Genomic DNA, 24,731 nt, shown 5'->3' with positions numbered 1-24,731 from the left:
CAGCTTGAAGAAGGGAATGACCCTCTCCACCAGCCTCGAGATGAAGCGGCTGAGGGCTGCAAGAGACCCCGTCAACCTCTGCACGTCCTTGAGACGCGCCGGGGATCTCATTGCCTCGATCGTCCATATTTTATCCGGGTTCGCCTCGATCCCCCAGTGTGACACCAGGAATCCGAGGAGCTTTCCCGTCGAAACGCCAAAGACGCATTTCTCGGGGTTAAGCTTTGTAGAGGTCGCACGTAGCTTATCGAAGACTTGAGCTAAATTTTCTAAAAAGGAATGCGACTCTCTAGTCTTGACAACGATGTCATCGACATATACCTCGACTATGTCTCTAACCAAATCACCTAAAGTGACGTTCATTGCACGAGCAAAGGTGGGTAGAGCATTAAGCAGTCCATATGGTATTACTATATAACAATAAAGACCATCTACTGTTACAAAAGCAGTATACTTCCTATCATCTTTAACCATTTTGATCTGATGAGAACCAGAATAGGCATCTATGAAGGAGAGCAAGTCACACCCCGAGGTGGAGTCTACAATCTGATCTATTGGCGGAAGTGGATAGGGGTCTTTTGGACATGCCTTATTAAGATTGGTGTAGTCGATACACATCCGAAGCTTTCCATTAGTCTTCAGGACGACGACCGGACTGGCCAACCACACTGGATGGTAAACCTCTTCGATGAAGCCAGCCTACAGCAGCTTGCGGACCTCTTCACGGATGAGGTTCTGCCGCTCAATGGACTGTTTCCGTGGCTTTTGTCGCACCGGCCTAGCATCGGGGTGGATCTTCAGATGGTGCTCAATCACCTCCCTGGAGATCCCGGGCATCTGTGACGGTTCCTAGGCGAATACGTCCACATTTGCCCGGTGGAAGGTGATGAGCGCGTTTTCCTAATTCTCTCCCAGGTTCCCGCCGATGCGAGTGGTCTGGGTGGCCTCCGCTCCGACCTGGATGGTCTTCACGGGAACGTCGTCCGTATCAGACGGGCGGACCCTGGGCACCTTAGTCAGCGCCTTGGCTCTAGAGGATGAGGGGTCAGACCCCTAGACCCCTCGGCGCCAGCTGTCGGGGCAAGACCTGATGCCAGCGCATGGAGCTTTTCAACCGCCACCACGACAGCGGTCCGGTCGCTCTGCACGGTGAGGACGCCTGCCAGGGACGGCAACTTCAGGACCAAGTACCCGTAATGGGCAACGGCAATGAACCGGTCTGCCAATGATGGCATTGAAGGGGAGGTTCGCTTCCGCGACTTCAAATTGCACATTCTCCGTGCGGAAGTTCACCTCCGTCCCGAACGTGACCGGCAGGGAGATGGTCCCCACCGGGTAAACGGGATTTGGGCCCACTCCGGAGAATGGGTGTGACGGGGCCAACTTGGACTCCGGGATCTGCAGGTGTTTGAACGCTGCATAGCTGATGACGCTGAGGCCAGCGCCTCCATCGATTAGCACATGGTGGAGCCGAACGTTGGCAATGGTGGGGGCGGTGACGAACGGTAGCACCTCAGCCCCCGCCATATTCTCAGGGCAGTCGGATGGCCCAAAAGTGATGGTGGTGCTCTTCCACCTCTGGTGGGGCGCCGCCTTTCGCGTCCCCGGCTTCACCGAGAGAACCTCTCGGCGAAGTGCTTTTACATCCCCCCAGGAGACGAGCTTCGAACTGCCGCCGTACATGACATACAGCTTTTTGCAGCGCTCGTCACCCCCGGACTCGGAGTCAGACTGGTGGAAGAGGCCCTTGAGGTCCTTGTTTGTGGTCTGGTACCCCAACTCCCTCTCCATCGCAGCTGCATCGGCATCGGAGGCCTTCTCCTTGCCGGACCGCCGCGGTGGGGAGGAGCCTTCCCTGGAGGCTTGGTCGCGCCTCTTGCTAAGGCGCTCCGCGAGCTTCTGGATCTCGCGGCACTCGGTGGCGCTGTGGCGAGCCCCAGGGCACGACCCGGGGTCGGTGCGCTGTTGACGTGGGCGCTTGCCATGGGAGTTCTGACCCCCCGGCCGCTGCCGCGGCGGCGACCGGACCCCCGACTCGTGACTTGTCGAAGCCACAGTTCTTCTTATTCTTTTTCTTACCGCTGCCAGGGGCAGCGACATTGTGCCCGCTCGTCTAAGCAGGCCCTCCATGAGGGGCAGAGTGCCATGCATGGCCCTCTGCAGCCCTAGCGCATTTGTCCGCCAAGGCGAACAGGGTGGTGACGGTCTCAACCTGGTGTGTCGCCAGCTTCTCCAGCATCTTCTCGTCACGGACCCCCTGATGGAAAGCCATGATAATAGATGCATCGGAGATACGTGGAATGGTTCCTCGTACCTTGGTGAAATGGGAGATGAAGTGAAGCGTCCCCCCCCATCAGGGAAGACTTAAAAGTGTCACTTTATCAGTCCCAGGAGGCTGATAACACTTTTATTACATCAGATGGTACATCACCGTACAACTCTACGCGGTAATGGGCAGTGAAGCGCCACTATCGCGAGGATTACAACCAGAACCCACACAACTACACTAGCTACGAACAAAGGATCATCAGAGTCTTGCGCCATGCGGAATCCAACGGTGGCCTCAACCATAGGCAAGACTGGGTGCAGGACGAAACCCTACTCGTTGTCTTCGGGGACGTAGTCTGGGTCTTCCACTGTAAAAATAGGAATGGAGTGAGTACAAACGTACTCAGCAAGTCCAATCACACCCACGGAGGGGGGGTAATACAGGAATTAATGCAAAGGGCAATCCAAGGATACGGTTAGGGTTTATTTGCGGAAAACTCAGTTATATGCAAGGGTTCATTTTGAAAACACTTTTCAAAACAAGTTTTTCCAATACCAAGAAGCACACGATGTTGATCCACACAGGATCCCAGTTTTAAACTGCTACCGGACTCCCCGTCCGCCGTAGCACACGGCACAACTGCCGGACACTTTTCCAAACAACTCACACTAGCCATCCATTCCCAAGATAAACACTAGTTATGTGACCACACCGTAACTTGCCCAGTACCGTGGGCACGGCTATTCGAATAGATTTTTAACTCTGCAGAGGTGTGCAACTTTACCCACAGGTGGGGTACCACAGCACGAACACCTTAGTGCCGGTGCAGATCCCATCAAAGCCATTACCCCTTAACTAGACCTGATTAGCCACCACGGGATCTATCAAGGGGTCATTCGACCTAACACTGAGGTTTAACCGGGGCATAAGTCACACAGAGCTTATCCCGTCTCCTTGATCACCCGTTGCTCCCAGCTCTCCTGATGGCTATCAGACTAACTAGTGGGGTTAGGCCAAGCCGTTGCCCATACAACGGTCAAGTGGTTCGCACTACGAGAAGCTAGGTGAGATGTCACATCAACTCGGTCCTTAGGGGTGACAAGATGGATATCTCCCATCCACGCTCAACCACACAGGTACGAGCACACCAGCGGCAATTCACACAGAAATGCCATCCATCTCATCTAACTCGCTTTTCAAAACCACATTGTATCCCTTCCCACACACACGCATTTCCTTTATAAATCAGGCAGCCAAGGTATGGTTATTTCAAGCAAGGGTGGCTATCCTACCGGGTTTCCAGCACACAAAACAATGCAATTTTATAAAACAGGCCATTGGGTTGTGTTTATAAAAACTAGGACAAAATATGCATCAAAGGGCGGAATTGAACTTGCCATCGTCAAACCCTTGCGGGAAGTCCTGATCGACGTACTGTCCTTCGGGTTCGGGGTCGCAGTACTGGTCCTCAGTTGCTTGGTCGCGTCGGGAACCTCGTCGTTCACTCCGTGTCCTATGACGCAAACAAACAGACACCCAATCAAGCGAAAGAATTAAAAGCTTTTACCGATAGGCTTGAATCGGAAATAATTTAGTTACGGAGTTAGGGGTGGTATCTCTAGGTGGTATCTTAATGGCATGGCTAAAACTATACTAGAAAGGGTGTGGTAAAGTTTCGGGTCAATCGGAGGTCGTTTCGCACATAAAATGACGCGCTAACGGTGGTTTCCGGGCTCAAACGGGGGTTCGAGGGCTTGTTCGTAAATATCGGAAAAGAGTAGGGATCTATCTGCGAATCTTAAAAATATTCTAGGCATGCTAAAAGGTTGTCAAGTATATCTAGATGTATGCATTGGAGGGTTTGAATTGGAATACAAGACAGACGAGGTTTCATTTGTAAAACGGGAACGGATAAGGGTACTCTTAGAGGAGGGGTTTCTTTGGAAAACAGAAAACAGCAGGGGGTTTTGGGCAAAATGGTTTCTTCCTCCTCTCCTCCCCCGTGACAGAAACAGAGGATGGATAGGGGGCCGGCGGTGGCCTGACCCGGCCGGCCGGGGCACGGCGGCGGCCCGGGAGTGAGGGAAAAGCGGGAGGGGGCGCGGGGAACCCATCCCCGGCCTTACCTCGGGCCGAGGTGGAGCGAGGGGATGCCCCCACGGTGGGCGGCGGGCGGCAGGGGAGGCTATGGTGGCGGCGGCTCTGTGGGCTTGGGGAGGAGCTGCAGGTGGCGGTGGAGGCCGTGGGAGGCGGCTGCGCGGTGGTGGGGGTTTTATAGGGAGAGGCGGCGGAGAAGGGGGCCCCCGGGGGAGGGTGGCGGCCGGCGGCTGCACGGGGCGCCATTAATGGTGCCCCGGCGGCTTGTGTTCGTCGTCGAACGGCGAGGGCACCGAGGGCGGGGCGCTGTGCGGCCACAGCGGCCAGGAGGGGACGGCGTGCGCGCGGTCGGGCAGGGCGCCAGCGACGGGCGGCGCGGCACGCGCCCTTGCGCGCGCGGGCGGCGCGGCGAGCGCGGGCCCGGGCGGGCGTGCGGCGACGGGTGGCGCGGTGAGGCGGTCAGCGCGGTACGCGGGCACGCGGAGCACGCGGGGTGGGCACGCGGCAGCACGGCCCGGGCCAGCGCGGCGCTCGGCCTGGGCGGTGCGCGGGCGAGCGGCAGAGGAGACCGGGAAGGGAAGAGGGAGAGGGAAAAGAGAGAAGGGAAGAAAGGGAGAAAAAGGAAAAAAAGAAAAGAAAAAGGGAGAAAAGAAAGAGAAAAGGGAGAAAAGAAATGGAAGGGGGAAAAGAAAGGAGAGAGAGAGGGGAGAGATGCGTCGGCGCCGGGCCGCGGCGGCGACCGCGGCCACGCGCGTGCGGGGATTCGTGCGCGACACGAGAAGCGCCGGCGCTAATTGCGGTAGCGGTCGCGGCCGTCGGCCATGCGCGCGGTATTCGCGCGAGGAGAGGAAGAAAAAGAGGGGAGTCGCGTCTGCGTAAATCTCGGCGGACGGTCGCGCGTGGGTGGGCGATGCGGAACGGATCAGTACTTCGGTTCGGTTTAGGGTTTTGATGTTGAACCGTTTTTACGAATCACTCTAGCGCACGATTTTATTAAGTGAATTTTCAGGGCGTCACAAACCTACCCCACTTAAATGAATCTCGTCCTCGAGATTCGGCTGGCTCCTAAATAGATGGGGAAACTCCTTCTTTAGCGCTTCCTCGCGTTCCCAGGTTGCTTCTTCTATTCCGTGTCTGCTCCATTGAACCCTGCATATCCGCACCTCAGAGTTCTGGTCCTCTTAGTGACAGTGTCTAGAATCTTGACCGGCACTTCCTGATATCGCAAATCCGGCTGCAGGTCTATTGTTTCCACCAGCACATGTTCCCCCTCGGGTACTCTCAGACACCTTCTTAATTGCGAGACATGGAACACTGGGTGTATATCTGACATTTCTTCTGGTAACTCTAGTCGGTACGCCACGGCTCCGACTTTCTTTAGAACTTGATATGGTCCAATGTATCGGGGGGCCAATTTCCTTGTACTTGAAACCTTCGCGTTCCTTGGATGGGTGAGACTTTGAGATAAACAAAATCCCCCGGATTGAAGCTTAGCTCCCGCCTCTTCCTGTCTGCATAGCTCTTTGTCGGGACTGGGCTGCTTTCAGTTTCTTGCGGATCTCCGCTACTTTTCTTCTGCTTCTTTTATGAAGTCGGGTCCTTCTAGGGCACGTTCTCCAACTTCCGACCACATTAAGGAGTTTTGCACTTTCTTCCGTAGAGGGCTTCGAATGGTGACATACCCAGGCTGGCTTGGTAACTATTATTGTACGAGAATTCCGCGTAGGGCAGACTCTGTTCCCAATCATTCCCATAGGTTAGTACACATGCTCTCAGCATATCTTCCATGATCTGATTACCCTTTCGGTTTGACCATCCGTCTGTGGGTGGTATGCGGAGCTAAAATCTAACTTAGTGCCCATGGCTTTATGTAGGCTTTTCCAAAACCTAGATGTAAATTGGGTCCCTCTATCCGAGACGATTCTGCTGGGCATTCCATGTAACTTCACTATGTTTTCCACGTAAAGTTTTGCCAGCTTTTCTCCACCATAAGTGGTTCTTACGGGTATGAAATGTGCCGATTTAGTGAGTCGATCCACTATTACCCATATGGAATCATGTCCCTTCTGTGTTCTGGGTAGGCCTACTACGAAGTCCATTCCTATTTCATCCCATTTCCAGATCGGGATGGGCAAGGGTTGCAATAATCCTGCTGGCTTTTGATGTTCGGCTTTGATCCTTTGGCAGGTATCACAATGTGCCACAAATCGTGCAATATCCGCTTTCATTCCATTCCACCAATATTTCTGCCTTATATCCATATACATTTTGGTGGATCCTGGGTGGATGGAGTAGGCCGAGTTATGTGCTTCGTCCATAATTATCTGCCGGAAGTCTCCATTCTGGGGTACACAAATTCTATCCTCGTACCATAATGTTCCCTTATCGTCCACTCTGAAACCCGGTGCTTTGTTTTCTCCGGTTTGTTTGCGAATTTTTACTAACTCTTGATCCGAGCTTTGGGCTTCTCTAATCTTATCCTCTAATGTGGATTGGACGTTTAGCACTTGGCTGGAACCTCGGGGTATAATGTGCACATTTAATTGTGCCATTTCCTCTCGCAGATGGTCATTCGTGGGCCCGTGGGACTTTCGACTCAAGGCATCAGCTACAACGTTGGCTTCCCGGGGTGATACTGAATTTCCAAGTCGTAATCCTTGACCAGCTCCAACCATCTTCTTTGCCTTAGGTTTAAATCCGGTTGGGTGAATATATACTTCAAACTCTTGTGGTCGGTGTAAACCTCACACTTATTTCCAATTAGGTAGTGTCTCCAAATCTTAAGGGCATGCACTACGGCTGCTAGTTCCAAATCGTGGGTCGGATAGTTCTGCTCATGAGTCCTGAGTTGGCGGGAGGCATATGCAACGACTTTCCCGTCTTGCATCAGTACGCACCCTAAACCTTGTCGGGACGCGTCACAATAAATGACAAAGTCCCGATGAATGTCCGGTAGGGTCAGCACTGGGGCGGTTGTCAGTCTTCGCTTCAATTCTTGAAAACTCTTTTCACAGGATTCTGTCCAAGCGAACTTTTTCTCCTTCTTGAGAAGTTCCGTCATGGGTCGGGCTATCTTAGAGAATCCCTCGATAAATCTCCGATAGTACCCGGCTAAACCAAGGAAGCTCCTGATTTCACTAACGTTAGTTGGTTGCTGCCAATTGGAAACGGCTTCGACCTTCTCTGGGTCCACTGCTACGCCTTCCGCAGTCAGAATGTGACCAAGAAAAGCTACTTTCTCCAGCCAGAAGTCGCACTTGCTGAACTTGGCATATAACCTATGTACCCTCAGCTTTTCCAACACTACCCGCAGATGTTGCTCGTGTCCCTGAATACTCCTAGAGTAGATAAGTATGTCGTCGATAAAGACCACGACAAACTTATCCAGCTCGTCCATAAACACCTTGTTCATGAGGTTCATAAAGTAAGCAGGTGCATTGGTTAGTCCGAAGGACATTACGGTGAACTCAAACTGCCCGTAGCGGGTGACAAAAAGCTGTTTTAGGGATGTCGCTTTCTCTAATTTTGAGCTGGAAGTATCCTGACCTTAGATCGATCTTGGAAAAGTACTTGGCTCCCTTTAGCTGATCGAACAGGTCATCAATCCTGGGAAGAGGGTACTTGTTCTTAATGGTAACTTCATTCAGTGCCCGATAATCCACACACATCCTCATACTCCCATCTTTCTTTTTGACAAACAGGACTGGGGCTCCCCAAGGCGACGAGCTTGGTCTGATGAAGCCAATCCTCTGCAATTCCTCCAGTTGCTTCTTTAATTCTGTCAATTCCGAGGCTGCCATCCTATAGGGTCTCTTGGCTATCGGAGATGTTCCGGGGATAAGGTCTATGACGAACTCTATATCCCTATCTGGCGGCATACCGGGAAGCTCTTCGGGGAACACATCTGGGTATTCGTTTACTACCGGGACTCCTTCTAAGGGCTTGGCTTCCATGCTAAATACCATTGGATCAAACTTACTATCTCGGGTTCGGCAGATCACTTGTACTCCTTCGTGGTTTGTTAGGTGTACCACTTTGTCGGTGCAGCCTATGAGACCATTGTGTCGGCTTAACCAATCCATCCCAAGGATTACGTCTATTCCCCCAGGCCTAAGTACTACCAAATCTGCTAGGAAGTCTACCCCACTTAAATTGATTCTTACCCGGGAACAACCTAATTGACAATTTATGTCGCCTCCAGGCGTCCGGGTTAATAGGGGTGTTTTTAGTAGTACTGTAGGTATTTTGTGTTTCTCCACATAGCTTGAGGATATAAACGAGTGCGATGCTCCAGAATCAAATAATACTGTCGCCAGAGCTGAGTTGACTAAGTACTCACCGAGCACTACGCCCTGAGCTTCTTGAGCCTCCTGCGCGTCGATGTGATTGACGCGGGCTCGTCCAAAAGATTGCTGTTTCACCTGCTGGCTGTTGTCGTTGTTGCGGACAGGCACTCGGTTGGCACCGGTCAGGGCTGGTCTGGGCCCATTCACTGTGTTGGAGAAGGTCGACGTTGCCGGCTTATTCTTGGCGTAGGGGCAATTGGCGATGAAATGCCCTGTCTCTCGGCAGTTGAAACAAGCTCTAACATTGTTGTTGTCGGGGGTGGCCTGACTTGCATTGCTTTGCGGGGCCCTCGAGGTATTCTGGCTTCTAGGCGGGGCCTGTGATCCTGTCACCTGGGACTGGGTTCTATACTGCATTGGGGCCTGAGTTCCTGGTGCAGTATAGCTGGAATTTCTCGGCTTCTGGAAACGGTCTTGTTGGCGAGCCCTACTTTCCAAGAACTTGCGTTTGTTGTCCTTTCTTTCTTCGGCCTTGGCCCTTTCCGTGAGGATGGCCTTGTTCATTAGGGTGTTGAAGTCCGGATAGATCTGGGGAGTAAGCAAGGTCCGGAGCTCTGGGCTTAACCCTTTCTTGAACATGTCTTGCTTTTTATCGTCGTCATTCACCTCTTCCGGCGCATATCGGGCCAATTCTATGAACCGGTGGGTGTATTCTTCCACCGTCATATTCCCTTGTTGTAGTGCGCGGAATTCATCCGCCTTGCGCTTCATAGTGGCTGAAGGGATGTGGTAGCGGCGGAACTCCCTTACAAATTCTCCCCAGGTGATGGTGGAGGCATCTTCGGCTGCAGCACAATAGTTTTCCCACCAGGATAATGCCGTTCCGGTGAGCTGGTGGGCTGCCAGAAGGACTTTATCCCGGTCCTGGCATTCGAATGGTTCGAGCTTCCTCTGAATTACTCGCAACCAGTCGTCAGCATCCAACGGGTTGCAAGATCCGGCGAAGGTTGGTGGCTTGGTCCTTAGAAAGGCTGTCAGCTTGTCGTTCATGTTCTGCCCTCGTGGCTGCCGGTTAATGAGGGCATTCGCCAGGGTTTCCAGTATGAGAGTTTGGTTGTGGATGATCTGCGCCAGGTCTCCGAGGGGTGGAGGTGGCGGTAGTTGTTCCCCTTCTTGACTTCCCCTTCGGTTCTGGCTTACTTCTTGCTCTTCTTGGGGAAGATCTTGTTCAACGGGTTGTGCTCCGACACTAGCGGCTACGGGGTTCCGGCCACGGGAGGCCCTCGCGATGTTCCGGGGAGTCACCTGTTGATTGGGTAAATTAGGGTTACGGTTACGTGATGTTTAAGTTGCTTAATTCGTATATATATATATATAGGGCAGAATCTACCTTCTGCCGATATCTATATAATTAAGCAGTACACAACTCATCAGCACACGACATCACAAGCAACAAGCACCAACTATTTTATTAAGCAGGGAGGGTACAACTTTAGGGGTACGACTAAGTCTCGTGCTACTCGGCCAGGGTCTTGCAAAAGGGCACGTCTTAAACAGAAAGGCGGGGCATCACTGGGACGGCGTCGACCATTCTACTTGCGTGGTGCGTCTTTTTCCGGGGCGGATAGGGTGAGAGGTTCTCGTTCGCCGTCTTCTGGGTTCCCATCGGTCAGGGGTTGTATCGCAGCATCCCCTTCGTCGGCGGCAGCAGAGCTTTCCGGGTTCTCGGGTGGGGCTCGTGCGCTCCCGAAGAGTGATCCCCACCCTATGACGGGCGTCCCGAGTAAGACGTGGTCTTCCCCTATCGCCGGGACTGGTGTTCCACTTTGGGTCCAATCTTGCATACGCCGGTCTCGGGCCTGTCTAAGGCTTTCTTGGGCGACAGCTTCGCTACTGACCGCGGCTGCGGCTCTCGCCTCGGCATGGGCGGCTCGGATCTGTTGTATCCTTACCGCGAGCTCTGCTTGCTCGGCTCGGTGAGTCTGCTCCCTCAGAAGGTTGGCTTGCTCGTCAAAGAGTTGGTCCAGGGCGGCTAGGTAAGTCGCTACTTGGTACAGGGGGCCTTCTTCGTGGCGACGTCGCTCCAGGTTCCTCATGCGTGCTTCCCAGACTGGGGTTCTGATGGCCGGCGGGAAGAACTTCGCTGGTGTAGGGCGAGGTGTTCTTCAAAAATCCGGCACAAGTAACGGAGTGCTTTTCTGATGGCCAAGGGGTAGGTGTCTTGGTGCCTAAACCCTGTGGCGGTCGCCCGCCAGGGCTGGATGTCGGGGTAGCGGTTGCTCCTGGCGATGACCAGGATCACCCTGCAGCGGAGGGTACCATGGTGCTCGTACTCTCGGCTGTAGTACCTTGGGCGCTCCGTAACGCCAAGGTCTTCGAGGGTGTTGATCAAGAGGCTGGGGAATCCAGGTGCAGCTTGGCAATCGCCCTGGGTCCATCCTTCCTCAGCCATCTGAAACAGAGGTAGGGTAAACAACATGGTACAGGTGCAAAAGCGAGTAGATGATATTTATTATTACAACAAGGGTGGTACAGTTTTCATGGATACGTGGTAGGGTTTTTGCTAGGGGTGCTAATCCTATCATGGGGATTCCTCCTCGGTCCTGATAGAGCGCTTCTTTATCGGAAGGAACCGATCCATCTCGTTTTCGGTCTGGGTACCCTTGTCCCAATGGGTCTCCATGGGTTCTTCTTCTTCTTCTTCGATCCATCCACCTATCCCGTTGCGGTTCTCGTATTCTTGCATCTGGGCTTGGAGGGCGGCTAAGGAATACTCGGCGTTTGCGGCTCTTGTCCGTTGTTCCTCCAGCTCCTGGGTTAATTTTTCAACCCCATGGATTAGCTTCTTCAGTTGCGCCGACTGTTCGCGGCAAAGTGCATCCAAGCCAGTAAGGTAGATGGATAGGTGGGAGACCGCATCTTCTAAATCTTCTTCTTCTCGTCCAAGTCCCCTCATCCGGGCAATCCAAGTGCGTCCACTTCTTTCAGCGGGTGGGAAAAATCCCATAGGGGTCCGCTGGAGGTGGTGCCTATAGAGCACGCGCAGTCGGCGTAGGGCTTTACGGGCGGCCTTTCGGTAGGTGTCAGGGAATCGGAAGCCCTTTGTGGAGATGAACCAAGGGTCCACCTCAGGGTAGCGGGTGCTTCTCTCTACAAAAACCATCATGTCGCACCGAAGGGTGCCTCCGGCGATGTACTCACGGTAGGCATACTCCGGTGATTCCATGACCCCGACGCGTTCCAGGCTGAGCAATAGTAACTTGGGGAGGCCGGGCTCTGCGTGGCAGATTCCGCTAACCCATCCATTGCCAGCCATCTGGAACAAGGCAAAGACCAGTGGTGAGTGCTTATGCATAAAAAAAATATCTAAACCAGGATAAGTTCTAGGGTCTGAAAAGGGGTCTCGCTCCTAGGGTTACGTCCTACGGCCAGCCTACGGCTCTGATACCACCTGAAGCGTCCCCCCCATCAGGGAAGACTTAAAAGTGTCACTTTATCAGTCCCAGGAGGCTGATAACACTTTTATTACATCAGATGGTACATCACCGTACAACTCTACGCGGTAATGGGCAGTGAAGCGCCACTATCGCGAGGATTACAACCAGAACCCACACAACTACACTAGCTACGAACAAAGGATCATCAGAGTCTTGCGCCATGCGGAATCCAACGGTGGCCTCAACCATAGGCAAGACTGGGTGCAGGACGAAACCCTACTCGTTGTCTTCGGGGACGTAGTCTGGGTCTTCCACTGTAAAAATAGGAATGGAGTGAGTACAAACGTACTCAGCAAGTCCAATCACACCCACGGAGGGGGGGGTAATACAGGAATTAATGCAAAGGGCAATCCAAGGATACGGTTAGGGTTTATTTGCGGAAAACTCAGTTATATGCAAGGGTTCATTTTGAAAACACTTTTCAAAACAAGTTTTTCCAATACCAAGAAGCACACGATGTTGATCCACACAGGATCCCAGTTTTAAACTGCTACCGGACTCCCCGTCCGCCGTAGCACACGGCACAACTGCCGGACACTTTTCCAAACAACTCACACTAGCCCATCCATTCCCAAGATAAACACTAGTTAGGTGACCACACCGTAACTTGCCCAGTACCGTGGGCACGGCTATTCGAATAGATTTTTAACTCTGCAGAGGTGTGCAACTTTACCCACAGGTGGGGTACCACAGCACGAACACCTTAGTGCCGGTGCAGATCCCATCAAAGCCATTACCCACCTTAACTAGACCTGATTAGCCACCACGGGATCTATCAAGGGGTCATTCGACCTAACACTGAGGTTTAACCGGGGCATAAGTCACACAGAGCTTATCCCGTCTCCTTGATCACCCGTTGCTCCCAGCTCTCCTGATGGCTATCAGACTAACTAGTGGGGTTAGGCCAAGCCGTTGCCCATACAACGGTCAAGTGGTTCGCACTACGAGAAGCTAGGTGAGATGTCACATCAACTCGGTCCTTAGGGGTGACAAGATGGATATCTCCCATCCACGCTCAACCACACAGGTACGAGCACACCAGCGGCAATTCACACAGAAATGCCATCCATCTCATCTAACTCGCTTTTCAAAACCACATTGTATCCCTTCCCACACACACGCATTTCCTTTATAAATCAGGCAGCCAAGGTATGGTTATTTCAAGCAAGGGTGGCTATCCTACCGGGTTTCCAGCACACAAAACAATGCAATTTTATAAAACAGGCCATTGGGTTGTGTTTATAAAAACTAGGACAAAATATGCATCAAAGGGCGGAATTGAACTTGCCATCGTCAAACCCTTGCGGGAAGTCCTGATCGACGTACTGTCCTTCGGGTTCGGGGTCGCAGTACTGGTCCTCAGTTGCTTGGTCGCGGTCGGGAACCTCGTCGTTCACTCCGTGTCCTATGACGCAAACAAACAGACACCCAATCAAGCGAAAGAATTAAAAGCTTTTACCGATAGGCTTGAATCGGAAATAATTTAGTTACGGAGTTAGGGGTGGTATCTCTAGGTGGTATCTTAATGGCATGGCTAAAACTATACTAGAAAGGGTGTGGTAAAGTTTCGGGTCAATCGGAGGTCGTTTCGCACATAAAATGACGCGCTAACGGTGGTTTCCGGGCTCAAACGGGGGTTCGAGGGCTTGTTCGTAAATATCGGAAAAGAGTAGGGATCTATCTGCGAATCTTAAAAATATTCTAGGCATGCTAAAAGGTTGTCAAGTATATCTAGATGTATGCATTGGAGGGTTTGAATTGGAATACAAGACAGACGAGGTTTCATTTGTAAAACGGGAACGGATAAGGGTACTCTTAGAGGAGGGGTTTCTTTGGAAAACAGAAAACAGCAGGGGGTTTTGGGCAAAATGGTTTCTTCCTCCTCTCCTCCCCCGTGACAGAAACAGAGGATGGATAGGGGGCGCCGGCGGTGGCCTGACCCGGCCGGCCGGGGCACGGCGGCGGCCCGGGAGTGAGGGAAAAGCGGGAGGGGGGCGCGGGGAACCCATCCCCGGCCTTACCTCGGGCCGAGGTGGAGCGAGGGGATGCCCCCACGGTGGGCGGCGGGCGGCAGGGGAGGCTATGGTGGCGGCGGCTCTGTGGGCTTGGGGAGGAGCTGCAGGTGGCGGTGGAGGCCGTGGGGAGGCGGCTGCGCGGTGGTGGGGGGTTTTATAGGGAGAGGGCGGCGGAGAAGGGGGCCCCCGGGGGAGGGTGGCGGCCGGCGGCTGCACGGGGCGCCATTAATGGTGCCCCGGCGGCTTGTGTTCGTCGTCGAACGGCGAGGGCACCGAGGGCGGGGCGCTGTGCGGCCACAGCGGCCAGGAGGGGACGGCGTGCGCGCGGTCGGGCAGGGCGCCAGCGACGGGCGGCGCGGCACGCGCCCTTGCGCGCGCGGGCGGCGCGGCGAGGCGCGGGCCCGGGCGGGCGTGCGGCGACGGGTGGCGCGGTGAGGCGGTCAGCGCGGTACGCGGGCACGCGGAGCACGCGGGGTGGGCACGCGGCAGCACGGCCGGGCCAGCGCGGCGCTCGGCCTGGGCGGTGCGCGGGCGAGCGGCAGAGGAGACCGGGAAGGGAAGAGGGAGAGGGAAAAGAGAGAAGGGAAGAAAGGGAGAAAAAGGAAAAAAGAAAAGAAAAAGGGAGAAAGAGAAAGAGAAAAGGGAGAAAAGAAATGGAAGGGGGAAAAGAAAGGAGAGAGAGAGGGGAGAGATGCGTCGGCGCCGGCCGCGGCGGCGACCGCGGCCACGCGCGTGCGGGGATTCGTGCGCGACACGAGAAGCGCCGGCGCTAATTGCGGTAGCGGTCGCGGCCGGTCGGCCATGCGCGCGGTATTCGCGCGAGGAGAGGAAGAAAAAGAGGGGAGTCGCGTCTGCGTAAATCTCGGCGGACGGTCGCGCGTGGGTGGGCGATGCGGAACGGATCAGTACTTCGGTTCGGTTTAGGGTTTTGATGTTGAACCGTTTTTACGAATCACTCTAGCGCACGATTTTATTAAGTGAATTTTCAGGGCGTCACATGAAGGCCCGGAGGATTTCCCCGGTTTGCTGCCTCACGGCGTGAAGGTGGGCCTCCATGCCATGCTGCTGGTACGCGCTGGCAAAGTTCACCGTGAACTGCGCGCAGAGCTCTCCCCAGGACTGGATAGATCCCGGGGTGAGGTTCATGAGCCAAGTCCGGGCTGGTCCAGTCAAGGCTACATGAAAATAACTTGCCATGATGGCGGCGTTACCCCCAGCCGCCGTGATGGCGGTGATATAGACCTGCAGGAACTCTGACGGGTTGGTTGACCCATCGTACTTTTTCGGCAGGTGTGGCCGAAAGTTGGACGGCCAGGCCACTGCACGAAGGTGGTCTGCGAGAGCTACACAGCCCACCCTAGCCACCGGTGCCTGGGCAAGCCCCTGCGGTTCGGTTCAACCGCATCAAGTTCGGCACCGAGGTTACGACCCTCGATGTTGTGCTGGCGGTTGCGCGCCCGCTCGATGGAGATGCGGGCATCCTCTCACGCACATCTGCGGTTGAGCTCTGCCTGCAGGTCTTCTGTCCGTGCACTCCTCACCGATGGAGAGTGCACAGAGCCGGATGCGCCGCCCTGACGACGGCGCTGCCTGGACCCAGATCCCCCCGCAGAGCCTGGGAAGGCCTGTGCCAGGTTGAGGAGGCGATCGACGTCGTCACGCCATTGCCTCTGCGCGTCGGGCGAGGCTGCCGTGCCTGGCGTTTTGCGGAGCAGCTCCCTGGCCGCCGCTAGCGGCCCATTTGGTATGGGCTGCGATAGGGCCACGGAGGCATGCTCCGTAGCATGCTGTGGTGCAGCACGCGCCGCCACCCTAGATGTGGGACGGCGCGAGGCATGTGGCGTAGATGACGCCACTTCCTCACCCAACAGGAGGTCGTGATGCCCATTTTCCAGCACCATCACGGTCTTGAGCTTCGACCAAGCGCTAACCAAACCTAAACCCCTACCTGGCGCGCCAAATATCGGAGGAAATCTCCGACCGGCTGGCGGAGTGCACCCGCCTAATCCTAGTTTAGGATGAGTTTGGAGGAGACCTAGGAACGCTTGATCAAAGGGTGGATGAATACGGAAAAGGCACTGGGATTTTGAGTGGTTCGAGCCGCCAAAGCGTAATACCCTACGTCCACTTGAGTGTTGTATTGCTTGTGAAAGCTTGTGAAATTGTTGGGCCTTGTGAACCTATGGACTTGTTGACTTGTGTTTTAACGAACGCACTCTCCTTTTTATAGACTAAAGGAGGTGCATACACTGATCGGGACCCCGACAGGTGGGCCCGGCAACTGGAGCCTGTAATATGAGAGATATGTGATCTTCTTCTCCGCTCCTTCCTATAGTCCTCTAGATAGGGAAGTTGATGTGCGTATCTACAGCTAGGATATGGTCATGTGCCGCCTTACCGGCATAGTACCTGCTGCCAGTGTTCGCACAGTGGGAGACGTGCTGTCACTGTTGGGTCAGTACCCTTTGACAGGTGAAGGGGCTGCGCTGACCCGCCGCGCTGTCGGCTCCGCGCACACTGTGGCAGCGCACGCCTCGGCTCTTCTGTAGCAGATGATCATCACTCCTTGCTCACGCGCGCGACGCCGTGAGTTGACTGTACGGCGCCTTCCCGCGTACTGTGTACAGTGATGCGACACGCCGTATTGAAAACAGGCGGGCTTACCGTGGTATCAGCACACCTACCCAGTGTGGCAGTGGACAGGCCATGCCCTGTCTTGGGCGCGCGCAGCCCACCTACCCGTATTTAATGCGGTAACTGGGCTAGTGTCCCCTAGAAGGCTTTCTGCCACAGGCACGTGGCAGGGTTGGCCCCGCAGTCGCCTTCTTGGCAGCTCGAGGCGGCACGTGGCGGCACCGGACCTCTTTTTCGGGGGAACGGGAAGTCCGGGCCCCCGAGGCCAGTCCGGATGGACAGGCCTATGGGGGTCTGGCTCCCACGTGTGGCGGCGCCGGACCCCGCGGGGGGGGGGGGGGGGAGGGTCCGGGCTAGTGGAGGTCAGACCCGAGCACTCTACCCTTGTGGGTACGTGGAGGCGCTAGACCTATAAAAGCACGGGGGAGGTCCGGAGAACATGATCCCAGCTGTCAGGCCCGGACCGTACACCTCGTCTCCCAAAGGGCATGGGCGTGGTCACGGATAACCTTACGCCATCAGGTTGGGCACTCTGTCAGATGACTTACTGACAGACGAGGCCCGCGGAGAGGCAGATCTCCTTACTGGTCGTGGTAGTCCGCTGTGAGGAGCTCCTTGGCGATGATCGAGGAAAGACGGCCGAGCATGTGATGGCGCGTGTCCACCACGATGCGCTTGGTGCACACGCCGGAACCGGACACCATTGCGCCCTTACCCGTGAGGCGGCAGCGGCGCTCTGAGGGTTTGGAGGTGATGGAGGCGGATCACGCGTCCACCACGATGCGCTTGGTGTACACGCTAGGATTGGACATCCTAGCAGGAGGTACCCTCTCTACCGACAATTATCCTAGCCAAGGAGTCAGTGTTGGAACCTAGCTGAGCCACGTTATCTGTATGTACAGCTAGCTGGCTGGCACAAGGTCGTTCGTCTTCTCTGTTGCCGGCGGTGGCTGCGGTGCTGCCCTCCAGCGGCAGTGCGGGCGCAGGAGACATCCCCAACGGTCAGGTTCACATGACACTAAACGCTCGCAATGCCCTCACCTCTCTTTTCCGAGAAAAAACGTGTGTGACCTTCGATCAACCATTCTCCTCAAGACCCTTCAAGCCAAGGAAGAAGGCGAAAGAAGCGCCTAACCACCAAGTGACCCTGCGACAGCATTTGTCAATTTGACTGCGACTGCACACCATCGATCTGTGTGGTACAGTAGCTTCTACAGAGTTCGCCAAACGCTTCTTCATTCAGGCCACGATCACGGCTCCATGGAAGTACGTGATCGAAGCTTCAGAAAGAATGCGACTGCACACGGAAGCATTCTGCCGGAACAAATCTCCACCTCTCAGGCCCATATGTGGGTTGGACGAAGCCACGCGGGCAGGTTTTAATTTCCAGTGCCCGGGTTGGCATGCCTGGCGCATGCAGGTTTTCCATGGTACTCGAAGAACAGGCAGTTTCTTCCGTGAAACAACAGAATCGTTTCCGGCCACTAGTGCAGCACAGAGTGATTCGAGACGTCCATCCATTTTGACAATGAATGTGCTGCCATAGTTTCGTTTTGTTTTGCGAGGTGCACTGGTAATTCCAAGTGACAGTATGGCCTTGCAGAAATTTCTACCTGCTTTCAGACATAACGAACAACCAGCACCACCAAATTTTCAGAACACGGCCGCAACTAATGGAGATTTCAGCTACATTTCAACGATGTCAAGCTCGGCAAGATCCACGCCGGAGGCGTCTTCTGGGCTGAGGATCCCAGTCACTCTGACCCTCTTGTGCTGGGGTATCTGGCTGATCTTGAAACGGTCTTCATCACCCAGTTCCCAATCGAAGATCTCCATGTTCTCCTTGAGCCTCTCCCGTTTCAGGCTCTTGGCAACCATGCTGGCGCCTTGCTCGTAGATCCACCTCAGAGAAATCTAGGGGGAGAACGGAAACTAGTTATGCTGCTATAGGTGCCAACATCGCAGAAAAAAAAAAGAATCAGAGGACTCCAGCATATTAACCGTATTGAATCGATACTACCTTCACCATTTAAATATGTGAAATAATTCGGAAATGTTTAAATAGGATATGAACTAAGAACGATTGGTAAACTTTGACCAAGATTCATTGAGAGGGAGAGGGGGGGAGAGAGAGAGATAGTTCGAACCTGAGCCACCGATTTCCCTCTAGCCTTGGAAATCTCTTCTAGAACTTCAGACTGTAGTACTGCATTTGACATGCTTTGGCCTCCAAGGGGAGAATATGCAGTCACATGAATACCCTTGTCTTTGCAGAACTCAATTAACTGTTTCTGCTGCCAAATCGGATTCATTTCAACCTGCAAAGATCATAAATACCAATGCTGACATGCCAGATGATATGGTATGCTTCTGAATCGTTCTTGATTCAGGTCATTTTCAGTTGACTTCATATTTACGATATCGTTTCCAAACCTTCCCGATTTTGCAAAATATAAGACCTGTCACTCGGCCTGCTTCCTTTACTTAATGAAATAGCAGTGCTCGCTCCTACTTTTATTTCAAAAAAAAAGTAAACTGAATCAAAGCAGTACTGTGAATGACAACTGCATATGGAGTAATATTTCGCGCTTACTACCAATAAAACAGGATTGCAAAAACCTCAAAGCAATGGCTGACAGAACGAAGGTTACTGAAACTGCAACTACTAATTATCCACTTGACCAATACAAAGTTACAAACCTGATTAACCGCTGGGGGGATTTCAGCAATGGCAAGAAGCTCTTGCAACTTTGTTGTCGTGAAATTGCTGACACCAATCATTCTGGCAAGCCCAAGCCGGTGGCATTCCTCCATCGCCCGCCACACGCCGCGCAGGTCCATGGGCACTATGTCCTCACCTTTTAACTGGAAATTGGGGCTTGCCGGGCTTTGCAGCCACTGGCCAATGAACCAGGTACAGATCAACATATTCCATTTGAAGGTTCCTACAGATGAAGAGGTAAGAATCTTGAGTGGCACCAAAGAGCACCAGTTTTGGTTTATTTGGTACTTCCAGGCTTCCAGCTACTGCAGAATTGCTAGGTTGGATTGCATAAGTTTCAAATTGCTCTCGCCTATTCTTTCAAAAGCCGAAATTTTAACAGGTTTTTGAAATTTAGTTTCAAGTTTACAAAAAACTAGGTTTTAAGTTTCAATTTAATTTTAAGTTGACTGGATCCTAGCTAGTGATTGACAGCGAATCTCCAAAAAAGAAAGAGGAAGCAAATTTTAAGCTCAATAGACCCTTACTGCAAGCTCTCCCTGAGCGAAGGGAGCACGAGGTCCGGGTGGCACTGCGAGCACCACATCTTGGTCGTGACGAACACCTCCTCCCTGGACGCCACGACCCCGCGCCGCGCCGCTTCGGCCACGGCCTCGCCGACGGCCCGCTCGGAGCGGTAGAGCGAGGCGGTGTCGAGGTGACGGTAGCCGAGCTCCAGCGCGGCGAGGATGGCGGCCCTGACGTCTTCCTCCACGAACGGGAACGACGCCGTGCCAAGCCCCACCGCCGGCACCGGCCGGCCGGCGGTGGCGCCGGCCGGGAACTCCGAGATCTCGGGGCAGCCGTTGCCGACGCTCCCTGCTGATGATGCCATGGCCGGCGCCGTGCTCCGCGTGTGTCCAATCCGAGTAGTGACGCGCGGGGCTAATATAAAACAAACGATACTGAAAGTGAAAGATACGTGCAGGATTGGATTACCAGGCCACGTGTGCGCTTGGGAGATTGCAAATGGGTTGCCAGTCCAACAATTTTCAGAGTCTGGCCTAGTTGTTGTGTACTTGTGTTAGTAGAAAAGAAATTTCACCCGGTTGCTCGAGTTTGCCGGAGGCCTGGCCCAGTTTAGAACGGTAACAAACCGTCCTCAGCTGAATGGGCCCTGCGAACACGTGCGTTCTAGAGACGTACTAGCCCATCATCATCGCAGATCAAGTGCCAAACAGACATTGCTCGCGGGAAGCTCATACTTCGACACCGAAACAAGATCCACTTGTGGACGACTAACTTCACCAGATTTCAGAAGGATGAACTGAAGGGCATCATCACATCAGTGAACGGTGAAAGCTTGACTTTTTTTTATCCATTTTTCTTCTTCGATGCCTCCCTATTCCTCTACAATGTCCGTCTCCGACAGATCAACCGACGTGAACTCGCCCTCCGGCGAGAACAGGGCTGTCGCCGTGAGAAACTTCCTCTGCGGGATCTTGCTAATCTTTTGCCGGTCTTCTTCGGTCAGCTCCCAGCCGAAGATGTCGAGGTTTTTCTTCAGCCTCTCCTTGTTGTAGCTCTTGACGATCCATGTCACCCCCTGCTCGTATATCCACCTCAACGACACCTGAGAAGGGAATAGGGATATTAAAAAGGTTACCGTTGCAAGCAGGCGGCGGCGGAGGTCGCCGCCGCAGTTTCCAGAGTTCCAGATCAACTCGCGTCAGGCATGACGAATTGACGAGACGATGCCACGATGGGCGACGTCAAGCCGGGGTAGCCGCCAACCTGCGCCACGGTCTTTCCTCTCGCCCGCGCTATCTCCGCGAGCACCTCGGACCCCAGCACGGCGCTGCCCGCCCCCTCGCGCGACCAGTCCTGTCCCCCCAGCGGCGAGTACGCCGCGACGTGGACGCCCTTGCCGGCGCAGTACGCCCGCAGCGTCCGCTGCTGCCACACGCCGGGTTCAGCTCCACCTGGTTCACCGCGGGAGGGATGGTGGCGGCGAGGACCCTGTCGAGGTGCCTGGTGGTGAAGTTGCTGACGCCGATCGCCCTGGCGAGCCCCAGCCGCTGGCACCCCTCCATCGCCCGCCACACGCCCTCGAAGTCGAACGGCACGGCGTCCTCCCGCCTGGTCGGCCACGCGATCGGCCCCGGCTTCATGCACACCGGCCAGTGGATCAGGTACAGGTCCACGTACTCCATCTGCAGATTCCTGCTTCTCGCACGAGGGGGAAGATAATCACGAACTAGTTGGAGATGCATGATGAGATGATGTTAATTCAGGTGTTCGCTAGCGGAAAGGAGATAGATCATGCTCTTACTCGACGGTCTGCCGGAGGGCCGGGAGCACGAGATCCGGGTGGCACTGCGTGCACCACAGCTTCGACGTCACGAACAGCTCCTCCCGGGACCGGACGAGCCCGCGGCGCACCGCCTCGGCCACGGCCTCGCCGAGCGGCCTCTCCGTGCCGTACATGCAGGCGGTGTCGAGGTGGCGGAACCCGACCTCGATGGCCGCCAGCACCGCGCTCTTGGTGGCCTCGTGCGCCACGGGGTCCGGCGACGCCGTGCCCACGCCGACGGCCGGCATCGGCCTCGCGCCGCCGGAACGCAGGGCCACCTCCGTCTCCGGCACCGCCGCCGCCGCCGTGCCCGTCGAGGCCATGCCCGCGTCGTCGTCTCTGCCCGCGTTCCGGCTGCGTTGGTGCGTCGCGTTGCGCCCGCGCGGGTGGGTGCAGGGCAGGGTCCGCGTGCCGTTTCTTCGAGTAGCAATGGAGTGAGTCCGTCCGTGTGGCTGCGGCAGCCGGGCGGCAGGCTGCTCCTCCACCCGAGTCCCATGTGTTGGCAGCTTGGCGCCGAGGTCACGTGCAGAGCCCCATGTGTTGGCTACGCCCGTGCTAGGAAGGTGACGACCGTGCTACGCCGACGACGGACCTGAGCTTCATTCACTTCAGTACCTCGGTAACGACTAACGAGTGGGCTGAGCTGATTGGGCCGGCTATTGGCCCACATAACACACATTCACCTTCGTCAGATCGAATCTCGACCGCACACTCTGGATTCAACGGCCAGGATGACCTTGACCCTGGACGGTACATCGAATACCGTCCACCCTGGACGGTAAATGGAGTAAACGTCCATCCCCAACCAGGTCCCTGTGCCCCTCGCCACGCCTGTCGCGCTCGCCGGTGGTCAGGATGGCGTCAATGCGGGCGTGCTGGGCGTCAAGGAAAGACGCGCGCACCAGACATTGGAGGTGGAACCACGGTGGAGAGACGCCGAGTGTGCGAGCGCGGCCGGTGCATGCGCGTGAACAGCAGTTCCGCGCCGCCGACGCGCTCAGACGGCGGCGGCTGATGGCGAGGGCCTCAACGGAGACAGCGTTCACCGCGCCGTGACTCTTCTCCCGAGACCCCGCACACTACTACCGATCGCCCGTACCAGGCGCCCCTTGCCGCGGCTGCGGGATCTTCAGTTCGCCGCCCGCGCCACCGGCGGCGGTGCCTGCATAGCGTTCTGGGTGAGACTGCGAGAGAGTACGGCGTTCAGGCATCTCACTAGAAAACTGATTGGACCTCAGATTCAGAAACTGCAGAGTTTGTAGGCCATCGCCGATCCATTTTGGTATGTTTCCTTACAAATTTTGTTTTCAAGATCAAGACAACGTCGAGCTGAGGAGCTCCGGCTACATTCAAGCAAGCTGCGATGTGCTTTCTGTCCTAATCTTGGAATCAATTAGAACGCAACAGGCGACCGGCGACGGAGGAGAAGAGTCCCGAAGAGAGCATTAGGTGTCGGAGCCACACGTCACAGTACCGGAGCATAAGTCTCCGCCGACGCCGAGCGCAGCTCCGGTCGTTGCCGTCGTAGCACGGCCATCACCTTCCTAGCGGCGTCGCTCTACAGGCTTGTCTGTTATCTTCGCGGACGGCGGTAATGGGTGGGCTGAGATTATTGGGCTGCCTATTGGTAATGGCCCATATAGCACTCCGGGCCACGTTCGTCTGATTGGATCTAAGATTACCTTCACGGGGACGGTAAATGAAATACCGTCCACCCCGGACGGTAAATCGAGTACCGTCCACCCCAAGCAGGTGCCGCTCACCATGGCCGCCGCGCTTCCTCCGCCGTGGGCGCTCACTGGCGGTCGAGATGGCATCAGCGCGTGCGTGTTAAACGGTTGTCCGCCCACGCCACGCCGCGCCGCGCGCCGGTGGCGGCGTGTCTGATGGTCAGGGACTCCCTGGCGACAGGGCGCGCCGGCGCCTTTATCTCCTGCCGCGGCGCTCCCGTCCGCTGTCAGCGCCGCCGGCTGGCTGGGGCAATGGAGCCGGTGAGTGGTGAGGGGAAGCGGCGCGCACGATCTCGCGGGCGGTCGATCGAGCGTTCTGGATGGGACTTCGAGAGAGTACGGCCGCCCACACACGAAACTGATGGTGAGAGGACCTCGCCGCCTCAGAGCGTCCTCCTCCGGGACAACCACAGCCACCGTCTTCTTCCCAGTTGCAGGCAAGTCACTCCTATCATCTGCAGTAGCGCTGACGGCGCCCAATTTTACATTGTGATCATCGTATCATTACAAGTCGGATGGGTCGTTGCTGTAATGCTGTAACTGAAACTGAATCTTACAAACCGCCTGCGTATCCCAGACTGGAATGTTGAAGTTGATTTATTACAGAGAAATGGTAAGATTGGAGAACATGGGCCGATGGTTTTCGCAAAACCATTCTAAAAATAGAAATATTAATCTCACCAGTTTAATTGGTTTGCTGAGAGATCAATGCTCATTAAGAAGTTGCAATGTTTTCTAAAAATGAGTGTTCGACCAAATTTGATCATTCCATATTGAAAAGTAGATGCTGCCCTTTTGTGGAGACACCTTCAAAAATAAACATACGGTTACATTTCCATTATATTTTGCATGTATATTATACCTGAATCTCTACGAAGCTAGAACTCTGTCGTTCTACCTGAAACTGAGTAAAGTTGATAGGTGATCATGTGATTGTTAAATATGACAATTGTTAACCATTCATACGTTAAGAAGTTCACATCTGATCTCCGGTTATTTTTTCTAGTTCCATTTTACCTGCCGTTTTAATTGTACCTTCACGGCCACGATTTGCATCCCTATAACCTGGCCGCACTCATTGGTGGCAGTGGAATACTGACACGTGATAGGGCTATCACGGAAAATGAGCAAGGCGATCCGTATCATACT

At 54.7% G+C, this 24,731-nt stretch overlaps 2 pseudogenes; both read right to left on the bottom strand.

The window, feature by feature from the left end:
* Positions 1 to 18,247: 18,247 nt before the first annotated feature.
* LOC112899187 lies at positions 18,248 to 20,438 on the bottom strand (annotated as a pseudogene).
* Positions 20,439 to 20,901: 463 nt separating this feature from the next.
* On the bottom strand, positions 20,902 to 22,175 carry LOC112899189 (annotated as a pseudogene).
* Positions 22,176 to 24,731: the final 2,556 nt, after the last annotated feature.

This window comes from Panicum hallii, chromosome 7 (assembly GCF_002211085.1).
Source record: "Panicum hallii strain FIL2 chromosome 7, PHallii_v3.1, whole genome shotgun sequence".
NCBI classification, from domain to species: Eukaryota; Viridiplantae; Streptophyta; class Magnoliopsida; order Poales; family Poaceae; genus Panicum; species Panicum hallii.
Note: the sequence above shows the minus strand (reverse complement) of the source record. Positions and strands in the feature narration are given on the sequence as shown.